This window comes from Perognathus longimembris, chromosome 1 (genome assembly GCF_023159225.1).
Source record: "Perognathus longimembris pacificus isolate PPM17 chromosome 1, ASM2315922v1, whole genome shotgun sequence".
Lineage (NCBI taxonomy): Eukaryota > Metazoa > Chordata > Mammalia > Rodentia > Heteromyidae > Perognathus > Perognathus longimembris.
In genome coordinates, this window is record NC_063161.1 from 44,187,457 (window position 1) to 44,198,201 (window position 10,745).

Below are 10,745 nucleotides of genomic sequence, written 5' to 3' on the forward strand. Positions count from 1 at the left end.
CAGCGGCCTCGCCCCGCCCATTAAGCGCCTCAAAATCTTATTGGTTAAGTGTTCCATCCCACTGACGTATACTATTCTTATTTGTAGACACGGCTCCAAAACCTCCGAGGAGGAGGATCACGGCGATTAGCTCTAACAATAGCTGCGCGTGATTGGTCAGAAGAATCGACCAATCATAAACGAGATTGTATCCCGCCCTCCTCTCCGTTGCCAGAGCGGCGAGCTTGGCGTTTAGGGGGTTTGTCTCTCTTCTCGCCCAGCTGTCACGCGCAGGTCTTATTGTCTTTTTCTTGCATTTCTTGCCATGTACACGGAGGCCAACGGGTGATAGCTCTGGGAGTCAATTAATACTTTTTGCAAAACAATGACTATTACCCGGGCGCCGGTGGCTCAAGCCTGCAATTCAGTTAGAATTCTCAGGAGACTGAGATCTGAGGACCGTGGTTCAAAGCCAGCCTGGGGAAGAAAGTCTGTGGGCCTCTTATCACTAATTCACCAGCAGAAAAAGCTCAGGGACAGCGCCCAGGCCCTGAGTTCAAGCCCCAAGACTGACACAAAAACATAACCCCAGTGACTACTGTACAGACGCATACCTCCTTTCATATACACATAATATTTTAAGGCAATAACATATTTCCTGACAGTTTCTACAATGTCCTCCAACAAAATTATCCTAAAGAAATCAAGGACACATCTATGATTCCAGCAGTCAGGAGACTGAGGCAGAAGGTGCTGGTTTAAGGACCTACAAAGCAAGACTATTTTCTTTAAATTTATTTATTTATTTATTTTTTGCCAGTCCCGGGGCTTGGACTCAGGGCCTGAGCACCGTCCCTGACTTCTTTTTGCTCAAGGCTAGCACTCTACCACTTGAGCCACAGCGCCACTTCTGGCTTTTTCTATATATATGGTGCTGAGGAATCGAACCCAGGGCTTCATGTATATGAGGTGAACACTTTACCACTAGGCCATATTCCCAGCCCAGCAAGACTATTTTTTAAAATTAAGTAATTGTATAAAGAGGTTTCAATATCACAAGTAAGTATGGTACATATTGTCACCCTTTCCATTAAGTTATATAGTTCAACTTGTACATAGTGTACACTGAATATAATTGTGTGTATACATATACACGTATGTATGTATGTATATATGTATGTATGTATGTATGTATACAGGAGTCATCCAGGTAGGGATGGGGATTGGGAAGCATGGGGAAATCCATCTATTATTGCCTAGGCAAGAAGTTAGAAACTTGTGAGGAGAAAGAGAAAGGAGACAACAGCTGTGACATTCTAGAAGCTAGAAAGCAAACCTTGAGAAAATTGGGCCCTAAACAAAGGTAAAAAGAGCATGAATATTTTTGGAAACATGTTCTCCGGGGAAATCCCACTGGCCCAACAGAAAAATCCCAAAGATGTTCTTATCAGGAGGCCCGGAAGTGTGGATCACTGGGAAGAGCACCTGCCTCGCAAGTAGATAGGCCTGAAGTTCTAAACCTCATTTCAGCCCTACCCACCAAGAATGAAGAGTGAGCTCCACTGCTGTTGGCCGCTCCTCTTAAGAAAACAGCATTTGTGGCCTGTCCCTAAAGTCATTGTGATTAAGCCTGACAGTGTTGTAAGCTTTTTCAACCATCACAACAATAAGCTATTTCAGGGATCACTAAGTTACCAGAATGTATGTGTAAGTAGCTGTTTTCGTTCTTTGTTATTACAGAGTAAAATGAGTGGCTGTAGTTTGGGAATGTGGTTAGCTAATGTTTGCTATCATCTTTGTAACATTTGCAACTTGTTCTTTCCATCTGTGTTCTAGAAGATAATTATTTTCTGTAAAATTCAAACCAGTAAATCTAATTAACTACTTATGAGAAAAATGACATAATCTAAACATCACTTAGAAAACAATGTTTGGATGCAAAAAAAAAAAAGAGAGAAAAAAGGAAGATGCCCTCGATTTTCTTTTAAAGATTTTGAGGCAAGGCCTCACTATCTATTCCAAATTGGCCTTGAACTTATTGATCCTTCTGTCTTTGCTTCCTGAATCCTGGGGTTACAAGTATATTTCACCACACCCAGCTGCTCTCAATTGTTTTTTCTTTTTGGAGATTCTGGAGCTCAGATGCAAGATATTGAGCAAATACTTTACCACTGAGGAGCACCCCCACTGCTTGGCTTTTTGATACAGGGTCTTGTTACATAGACTAGCTTTAAACTGAAGTTTCTCCTGTCCTTATCTCCCAAGTGCTGGGATTGCAGGTATGTCCAACTGTACCAGTTGCCTTCAGATGTCTGAGGACATTTCTTTGCCCTAAAATTTTACTCTTGGCAAAATCATGGTTTAATTGTGAGTCCTGTATAGAGACTATTTCAGATATGCACAGTCTCAAAATACGATATCCCATACATTGTTTTTCAGAAAGTTAGGAGTGGGTATATTACACCAAGAAAAACCAGCAGGTCACAAATGAGAGATGTACAATCCTAGAATCAGAATCCAGCGCCAAAGAAAGGCAACAGGAGTCACTAAGGTGATGAAGTAGGGAGATAATAAATTGTACATCTGGGCTTCAAATCATATGTTCAAAATTAAAGCTGTCCAGCAGGGTTTGGGAGTGATTTCTTTTGAAAATTTGACCAGGCTGGGAATGTGGCTTAGTGGTATAGTGCTTGCCTAGCGTGCATGAAGCCCTTGGTTCAATTCCTCAGTACCTCATAAAGAGAAAAAGCCAGAAGTGGCATTGTGGCTCAAGTGTAGAGCACTAGCCTTGAGCAAAAGAAGCTCAAGAACAGTGCCCAGGTCCTGCATTCAAGCCCCAGGATGACAAAAAAAATTGACCTAATACCTAATGTATTTGAATTTATGGAGAAGAGACTTGTATAACCAGAATAAAGTTTGGGGATATATTAGTAACAAGTAGATAGACAGTTAAGGGGAACAAAATGCATTTATTCATTATAATAAAAGTAAAAAGTTGGGCTGGAAAAGCTTAACATCTCCTTTTTTTGTTAAATCTGGTGAGTATTTGTAAGACAATAAATTGTGGCTCATCAGATGTGAATTGACACATACCTGCAATCCCAGCACTCCAGAGGAACAGGTAGTGGGATCATGAGTAGAAGCAACTTGAACTACATCATGACAAAAAAGGTAGGAAAATGGAAATGCCTTCGTTAATTAAAAGCATGCTAGAACCATCAAGAAAGTAAAGAATTGCCAGGCCCTAGTGATACAGAATTTTCTTCTGCTATTGTTTGAGTTGGTCAGAGCCCACACGGCCCTTCTGGCTTCATAGCCCTCTGGCTCTGCAGCTGGCAGAGACTGCTTAGTGTAGGAGCAAGGCCTGCTTAGTGTGGCAGCTCAGCGGCAGGCAATGTCTGCCAGTGTTGCAGCAACACTCCCATTTGCTATCATGGTAGCTTCCTCAGGTACTTGTCAGCAACTGACACATGAAGTCCCACATAATAGAAGGTCAGTATGAAGATCCTCGTTCAAAAGAGAAGTATCTTGCTCAAAAGCTACAAGTCTATCATGTGTTTTCTCCATCCATCTCCATCCTCTCTCTCTGTCTAGGTGATTCTGAGTCTACAGTTATGCCCTGGGTGTGCTCTGATTGCTCACCCTTATTATAATTAGCTGTCTGGGTTGGTGGGTTTTTTTTTCCACTCAATTAGAGATCTACCACTTGAGCCACACCTCCACTTCTGGCTTTTTTCTGGCTAATTGAAGATAAGAGTCTCTGGATTTATCTGCCCAAGCTGGCTTCAAACCCCAATTCTTTTTTTTTTTTTCAGTTTATTGACATACTTTATAAAACTATATGGTAAATTTTCATTCCAATATTGTCATATAAAAACTTCACAGTACACAGTGATACAAACTGATCAGTATTAGGTATGAAGGCAGCAAACCAAACCAGTATAGGGAAAAGTAGATAGAGGAAAAAATATTTTGCTAACCTTTCTATACTATATTCAAACCCCAATTCTTAGATCTCCTGAGTAGCTAAGGCATGAGCCAGTGGCACCTGGCTAAACTTCACTTGATCAGTGTGGCTGCAAAGAACATGTGACCATTTTAAATCTTCTACTGTTCCCTGGGTCTAGAACAAAGCAAAAAAACCCAACCCTATCTATAGAGACATCACGATGAAACCTAATAAAAAGCATGAAAGGAGAACAGCAGATCCTAAACACAGCCAGAGTGTGAACTATGTGGGTATAAGCATTTGTCAAGGGTCATTGACACTTCCAGTTTCAGATGTGCTAAAATATGAAAAAAATTGTATCTCAGAGAGTTAACAACATACTATATATGCTGTGTACCAGGAAGATCATGAAATATAAGGCCACAGAATGATTGAAAATAAAAAAGGTAAAAGGTAAAAATATAATGTGATATGATATAATGTTAAAATATAGTATTTATACAAAACATGCATAAAAAGAAGTTTATTGTGAGACAGTACAATGTTTCAGCAATCAAGCTCTATTGTCTTTTGGCCACACACATGAACTACTTTTTTTTTTTTTTTTTGGCCAGTCCTGGGCCTTGGACTCAGGGCCTGAGCACTGTCCCTGGCTTCCTTTTGCTCAAGGCTAGCACTCTGCCACTTGAGCCACAGTGCCACTTCTGGCCGTTTTCTGTATATGTGGTGCTGGGGAATCGAACCCAGGGCCTCATGTATACGAGGCAAGCTCTCTTGCCACTAGGCCATATCCCCAGCCCCACTACCTTTTTTTTGTTTTTTGTTGGTCATGGGCTTGTGCTCTGGTCTTGGGCATTGTCCCTGAGCTCTTTAGCTCACAGCTAGCACTCTACCACTTGACCCACAGTGCCACTTCCCATTTTCTGGTGGTTAAGTGGAGATACAATTGTCATGGACTTTCATGCCCCAGCTAGCTTTGAACCGTGATTCTCAGATCTCAGCCTCCTGGTTAGCTAGAATTATAGACTTGAGCCACCATGCCTGGCATGAAGTACTTTTTCCAACATCCTAGAGTTAGTTTGGTCATGTGATTGAATTCTCACCAGATGTGCACAGAAGGACACCACTTCCATGCCTGAGTCCTAAAATATTCCGTGCTATGGTACACATTTTCTTCCATCCACTACCTGCAGGTGGATTACAACTCCCAAGGAAACCTTGGCCACCACATATTGAAGTTGGTAGATTTCTGCCAGCTGAGTTCCTGAGTGAATGCTAAAAGCAGAGTTTGCTATACCACCACCTCCAGCCCTTTCCAGACTGTAGTGATAAAGCAATAAACTTTTGCTAATTCATGGTTTGGATGCTGTGGTTAGCATTACTACCACTGATGGGGGGGGGCAAGCATAAGTGTGTGGGTGTTGATGCTGGGCTTTGCTTGATCCACACCTTGCACATGCAAGACAAGTACTCTACAACTGAGCTACCTCAGCAGCTCTGTGGTTATCAGGGCCAGCTCTAACAAATACAGGCACCTGTAGAGGTAATGAAGTGAAGCCATAATGAAGACCTCAGTTCATGGCATTAGCTTAACAACTACATGGCTGAAAGTGAGAAAATGTTTCCTGCTGTGGGCATTCACACACAGTGAGACTGAAGGAGGATACTCTTAGGCATTGTGCCTTTGTGCTCCTGATTATATAAAGTAATTATCAGCAGGGCATGGGGCTTCATGTCTATAATCCTGGCTACTCAGGAGGCTAAGATCTAAGGATCATGGTCCAAAGCCAGCCCAGGCAGGAAAGACCATGAGACTCTTATCTCTAATAAACCACTCAGAAAATGCCAGAAGTGGCACTGTGGCTCAAGTGGTAGATCACTAGCCTTGAGCACAAAGGGGCTCAGGGGCAATGTTCAGGCCCTGGCCCAGGAATGGCACCAAAAAAAAAAAAAAAAAAAAAAAAAGAAAGAAAGAAAGAGAGAGAGAGAGAGAAACATAGGCTAATACAAGAGAAAAATCTTCATGTCTTAGAAGGGGAAGATGGGAAGAGATTTCTAAGAAATTCAGGCTCTGCCTCCTTTCCATCTTGTTAATTTTTTTTGTTTTCTTCCAGTTTTAGTTGCAGCAATTGTCAACTGTCTTTGTGCAGACCGGTAGTCAGAGGCTCTCTGGTCACTCTGGAAGCTCAGGTTGATCCAACCAGCATTTGCATAGGCTACCTGGAGAGAAACTCCTGGCTTACAGGCAGAAGCTTATCAAAAAAATAAACAAGATTAAGGTGAAGTAAGTAGAGTACAAAGCGGCAGTACTTTAGATTGAAGAAATAATTGGAAAGCACACCATGTGCTCTTGAGCCTAGAGCTATAGTGCAATGGGTTAGGGGGAAAAAAAAATCAGATAGTTAGGGCTGGGGATATGGCCTAGCGGCAAGAGCGCTTGTCTCATCTACATGACGCCCGGGGTTCGATTCCCCAGCACCACATATATATAAAACAGCCAGAAGGGGCGCTGTGGCTCAAGTGGCAGAGTGCTAGCCTTGAGCGGGAAGAAGCCAGGGATAGTGCTCAGGCCCTGAGTCCAAGGCCCAGGACTGGCAAAAAGTAAAACAAAAAATTTAAAAAAAATCAGATAGTTAGTGAGTATTGGCAAAGTTTGGCTATATTACAAAAGAAGAGGTGAGCTTTAACTCTTTCTCCTAGCAAAAATGAACAGACATAGTGTCAGGGTGGTGGGGAGAAAAGATGAGAAAAAAAATTATTAAAAAAGTGCCTCATATACATGAAGCCCTGGGTTTGATTCCCCAGCACCACATATATAGAAAAGGGCCAGAAGGGGCCCTGTGGCTCAAATGGTAGAGTGCTAGCCTTGAGCAAAAAGAAGCCAGGGACAGTGCTCAGGCCATGAGTCCAAGGCCCAGGACTGGCAAAAAGTAAAACAAAAAATTTAAAAAAAATCAGATAGTTAGTGAGTATTGGCAAAGTTTGGCTATATTACAAAAGAAGAGGTGAGCTTTAACTCTTTCTCCTAGCAAAAATGAACAGACATAGTGTCAGGGTGGTGGGGAGAAAAGATGAGAAAAAAAATTATTAAAAAAGTGCCTCATATACATGAAGCCCTGGGTTTGATTCCCCAGCACCACATATATAGAAAAGGGCCAGAAGGGGCCCTGTGGCTCAAATGGTAGAGTGCTAGCCTTGAGCAAAAAGAAGCCAGGGACAGTGCTCAGGCCATGAGTCCAAGGCCCAGGACTGGCCAATAAATAAATAAATAAATAGTGTCCCTCCATATGGTTACTAGCAGTCAATGGAACTGACTTAAGAACAGTCCAAAAACCATTTGCATACATGATGTTTACCATTTGAGTCGTAACATAGGCATATAACTTCAAAAGTGTAACTAGAATCTGCGGTCTGTACTGCTTGCTACTCTACTGAAAACTCAGAAAACTGATGTTGGTGAGACAAATGCATTCCACCAGGAGGCTGAGCTCTGAAGATTACAATTCAAAAGCAGCCCCAGCAGGAAAGTCTGTGACACTCTTATCTCCAATTAACCTCCAAGAAGCAGGAAGTAGAGCTGTGTCTCAAGTGATAGGAATCTAGCTCTGAGCAAAAGAGCTCACTGGTAACAATTAGACCCTGAGTTCAAACCTCAGTACCAACACACACACACACACACACACACACACACACACACACACACACACACACACACACACACACACACACACACCAAAAAGTAGGGGGGTGGGAACCAACCCGAGGCTTATTGAAGGCCAGCTCTGAGTAAAATAGATCTCTCCATCTTGAATCTTCAATCTCGAAGGAATCAGGAAGTTCATTGATTTTTTATGGACACAAAAGGTGTATGCAGTGATGTGGTAATGCTAGTGATTCTTTTGAATCCCAGCTGGAGTAACTCCATCTAGCAGCAAGCCACCATTTAGATTTCTTTAGCTGTTCTGTGTGTCAGACTGCAGAAAAATAATCCATCCAGCTGGCAGGATATTTGCCCAAACCAGCAGAATCCTTGACAAAGGCAAAGGGAGAATACTCATTAACATATAACTTTCCAAAAGTCTGATTTGGGGGCTGGGAATGTGGCTTAGTGGTAGAGTTCTTGCCTAGCATGCATGAAGCCTTGGGTTCGATTCCTTAGTACCACACAGACAGAAAAAGCCAGAAGTGTCACTGTGGCTCAAGTGGTAGAGTGATAGCCTTGAGCAAAAGAAGCTCAGGGACAGTGCCCAGGCCCTTGATTTTAAGCCGCAGGACTGGCCAAAAAGTAAGTCTGATTTTCTCTCTTGAGACTGTACTTAGTTCTGCTTTTGGACACTAGGTGATGCTCACACACTGTTTCTGTTATGAAACTATTGAAATAGGAGCTTGTTAGGTGTGGTGACTTCAGTGATTCGAAAGATTTTGCATGGCACACAGTTTAGTGGCCACTTGTCTACCACTGTGTTAGTGAGCCCCCCATTGAACACACTCATTGAACGGGATTTGTAGGAGTCATATTTGGAAGCTGTTGGTGCATACATTTTGTTATGCCTCTTAGGGAAAGTCATGCAGCACAGTCAGACAAGAAGTAGGAAATTCTCTGGCTGGGTCTGAACTTTCTCTTCAGAGAAACTTCTCCATCTTCTCCTCTTGAGTCTATGTAAATCTGGACTTCATGAATCCACATTTTTGTTCTTTCTTCTTTGTGCCAGTACTGGGGCTTGAACCCAGGTCTGGGAGCTATCCCTGAGCTCTTTTGGCTCAAGGCTGGTGTTCTAGTGCTTGAGCCACAGCTTCATTTCCAGCTTTTTTGTGGTTAATTGGAGATAAAAACTCTCATGGACTTTTCTGCGCAGGTTGGCTTTGAACCACAATACTCAGATCTCAGCCTCTTCAGTAGCTAGGACTACAGGTAGGAGCCATCAGTATCTGGCTTTCTACAGGGAGTCTTAAGCCACTGTTCTCCATCTTTGCCAGGTATGTCACCAATGCTTCTGGCATCTAGGCTGTTATGGAATTGCTGGCTCCCCGAGCTACAGGCACCCAGGCAGTGTGTAGGGAACTGTGAAGCTGAGCTATGAGACTAGGAAAGGGTTAAGAGGTTGGAAGGCTGCCTCCTTAGTACACAGAAGGCTGAGGACTGGACCCTGGAAAAGTCAGAACAGACTAGACAAAATAAATGTGTAAGTTACTGTTAACTAGACCCTATGACGTTGAAGTCACAGTTGAGTGGACCCTATGATATTTTAGCTGGGGTTGTGTGGACCCTATGAAGCTTGAGACAGTGAGAATAAGATCTTTACTGTTTACTGTTTCCCTGTTCTCTAGCAATAAGTTATTACTATGTACACAAGCTTATTTCTCATTTCAGTGCCACACAACAGATTGATACCTTGTTTTCTGCCTTACCTATAGTAACAATCCCTGTACTGAACTAAATAAGTAGGCTTGCTCACAGGAGCTCCCGGTTCAAGAGACAGTGAGCTTTGACCCCCTGGTCCTTGGCTTGTTTTACTCTCTTTGTCTGTTCTCATTTCTTTGGCTTCAGTGTCCCATTATGCTGTTCCAGGTTGCGGGCAACAACAGCTGTGGGCACTGAATTTGCCCCGATGATGTCATGTTCTGCTAGTGTTCAAGTTGCCAGTGCAGTTCCCCACAGTAACTTCTGTGAGGCCCTGTCAGACCTTCTCCCTCTCCTCAATGGCCTCTTGTGAACCAAACTCTAAGGCAAGGTATCCCAAGACTTCTGGAGCTGTGATTGTTTCTTATTCTCAGGTACCCAGAGGAACTCTGTCTCCAGCAACAGGCACTCCCTTAAGATGGCATCTTTCTGTCACCCTCTAAGATAAAAGTGTTTCTCTTCTTCGGAACTGGCCTTCCACATGAGAGTGGTTTCTGTCTCACATTCCTGCAGTACGACTGAGCCAGGCTGGATATATAGGCTTATTCTGTAGCTAGAATTGGCAGTCTGTTGGTGGGCCATTTTTGTTTTCTCAGGGTTTGGGTTTTTTTGGTTGTTTTTATTTTGTGTTGATATTACAATTTGTACTCAAAAGTCTCCAAGGTCTGCAGGGGTCAGACCTTGCTCTCTATATTTAATTGACTGCTAGGTGCCCAGATTCCTCCCACCAGTCCTTCCAAATTACAAGGTACTTGTCGCTCCTTGCATACCTCTTCTCTCTCTCATTCTCTCTCTCTCATTCTCTCTCTCTCTCTCTCTCTCTCTCTCTCTCTCTCTCTCTCTCTATCTCACACACACACACACTAATAATGGAAAGTTCTTGTTCTATTAAGGTTGTTTGTTGTTTAACTTTGTTACTGTTTTTGTTTGGTAGTTTGAGCTTCTATTCATTTGTCAATATTGATTTTTGTGTGTGTGCCTGTGCTAGTTCTGGGGCTTGAATTCCTTGAGCTTTTTTGCTCAAGGTTAGAGTCCATGGTCTACAGCTCAAGGCTAGAGCCACAGTTCCACATCCAGCTTTTATGGTGGTTAATTGGAGATAAGAGTCTCAGGGACTTTCCTTCAAATAGTGATCCTTAGATCTCAGCTTTTTGAGTAACTAGGATTGTAGGTATGAGCCATCAGTGCCTGGAAATAAATAAATAAATATATATATATACACACACATATACATATATGTATACATATATGTATATATATACACACATATATACATACACACATATATATCCTTATATACATATGGATATATATATATATCCAACCCTGGGGATTGAACTCAGGGCTTGGGCACTGTCCCTGAGCTTCTTTTGCTGAAGGCTAGCACTCTATCACTTGAGCCACAATGCCACTTCC